A 2,614-nucleotide genomic window follows, 5' to 3' on the forward strand; every position below is an offset into this window, starting at 1 on the left:
CCTCCACTACTCGATCTGTGCTGCCCTCTCCTACTTGAAAAGGAAAAGGGGAGATATTTGAAGAACCCCAACGCCAACGCACTAAAAACACAGTACAAACTGGCATTGAGCTCCACCTTCAGGAGATTGAAAACTCTGCCAAAGAAATTTTTTTATTTTTTGATGAATGGCTGAAGATGAGATTTTTTCATCCTCTCACTTATTTACGTACTGAAAACACATTGGGGCTCATGATGAAGCATGAGAAGAAAGTTTTTGCTACTGCAAAAACCAAAAATGTTATTGAGGCAATGAATCGAAGGAACTACATCCTTGATCAATTCATGCAGAAGGAAATGGACTCTGTGTTGTCAACACTTAAGTCTAATTTTGATCCAATGAGTCCTACTGCTTCTCATGATCAGGATATTATCAAGCTTATCACTGATAGATTTAATTTGTTGATTGAACAGATTCACACTCAAGAGCAGGCTTTTTCTAAACCTGTTTCATACCGATTAGGCATGGTTCCCGAAATTTTGCAGATACAGCCAGTTGAGGAAAGGACCACAGCTCCCATAAACGCAAAGGTCTCAAGTACTCCTTCACTACCAGAACTACCTACTCGATCTTCGTCTTTGATCTCTGTTCAAGAGCTGGCCTCGGTGGATGAGGTCATTCAGTCAATTGTTCCTACTGCTGCTTCACCACAATCCAATTAGGATGTGTTCTCCTCAGAACCATCACCTGAAACCCAACCCATGGAAGCTTCAGATGATCGTTCATTACCAAATCTTGAGAAATTTTCTGCTGAACATCAAGCAGAAATGACAACTCTACTGCATAGGTCATCTGAACTCACATCCTCGGAGCAGCCACGGGAAACAACTGAAAATGTTCACCAAGCCGAAAATGTTTCTTCCGAACAAGGTAATGCTTTTGAAGTCACCTCTCCTGCTCCATCTGCTGCTGAAGAAACTATTGCAACACCAATCTCTCCTACTGCTCCAGAAGGAATCTCTACTGAGCCTGGTTCTTCTACTGCTATGCTGGACACAATCTTTCCTACTGATTCTCAACAGTTTTCAGTCTCTACTGCATTGGTTGTTTCTGTTTCTGACTCTGCTGCTCATATGACCCATTTTGCTGAAATCAGGCAGCGTATGCTCGCCAGAACTCCATCTCCAGAACCAGAAATCTTTAACATGGAATTGATATAGAAGTTCTGCAAAGAAATATCAACAGTCTATCGGAGATGGTTAAGCAAATATCGCATGAACATGCCGCAGAAGTGAGTGGCGCACAGTTTTCCGAGACCGTATCTCTAAAGAAATATTTCGCACGATGGAATCTTTTAACAAAATGCATGCTGAGACAACTGTTTTCAGACAAGCTGTTTCCCGAAGTCAAGGTGCCATTATGCTCGGACAAATTGACATTTTCCAACGACTCACCGACCATGATGATGTTATTCACTCAGTTTCTACTTCAATAGAGTTGATGGATGCCAAGATTGTCTCAATCTCAATCTCTTAATACTCTGAGTGAACGAGTATCTCATCATACACCATATATGGAGATGCTCAACAATGGGATTATGAATCTCTCTGGCCGGGACTACTTAATTGCTCAAGTCATGGCCGCTGATGCCAAAATGGGGGAAGAGACTCAACCAGAATGAAGTCAACCAGAAGTTCGAAGAACTGGAGACTTAGCAGAATCCTCTACAAAAAAAATCTCAATACTGATGATCAGGATGTTGAAATTATTTTCAGAGACATTTGCACTGAGAACTAAAATCTTTGTTGTTTGAAAATCTTCATATATCTTGTTGTTTTATATTGTTGTTATCTATCTTTGATAACATCCAGGTTTTGGCATCACCACAAAGGGAGAAATTGTTAGACCTAAATTTATTGTGGCGATACGAATCAAAACCAGCTAGCTGTTAGTGAAAACCAGTAGACAATATAAAAGCAGGACTTAGTTTTCATAACTCAGTTAACCAGTAGTAGAACCGAGTCTGCAATTAGGATAAACTTGACGTCTTCTATGCTAACGGAAGTAGTCTTAAATGTTACCGTTACTTTATCAAGTACAAGTATTTATTGCACAATTAAATAATGTACTAAGTCATTTAATTCGATTTATTAATTTTAGTAAGTAACAAGACTGATTGTGTTGAAAGCTTTTTGCAGGATCCATTTAAGGAATAAAGCTATTTCTTTCAGACACCAAAAGAGCCGTTTTTTATTATAGACGTTGGATTCAAGTTATCTATATATATGGATCAAAACCACTTGAAGATGACCATTGATCTTTTATCTATCCAACGCTACTTTGAGCAACGCGAATTAATCACCATCTTCTAAGCTCAAAATTGCAGAAAAGCAGTACACGCTTCATATTTTACATTTGATCTTTGGAGATCATCTTGTACTGCTGTTTTCTCATCTCTTCAAGCAAAACACCTTACTATACTTCGAGAAGAGTTTGTAAACTGGAAAAGAGTCTTTTCCAGAACTTCGTTATACTGAGTCACTTTGTGTTGAGTTACTAAGAGTTTCAGTAGGCAAGAGATAAGCCCTGCTGAAGTGGGTGTGTACAAGTATTGTACTGTAAAATCCAAAGTCTT

The sequence above is a fragment of the Primulina eburnea genome, chromosome 6 (genome assembly GCF_022965805.1).
Source record: "Primulina eburnea isolate SZY01 chromosome 6, ASM2296580v1, whole genome shotgun sequence".
In the NCBI taxonomy this organism is placed as follows: Eukaryota; Viridiplantae; Streptophyta; class Magnoliopsida; order Lamiales; family Gesneriaceae; genus Primulina; species Primulina eburnea.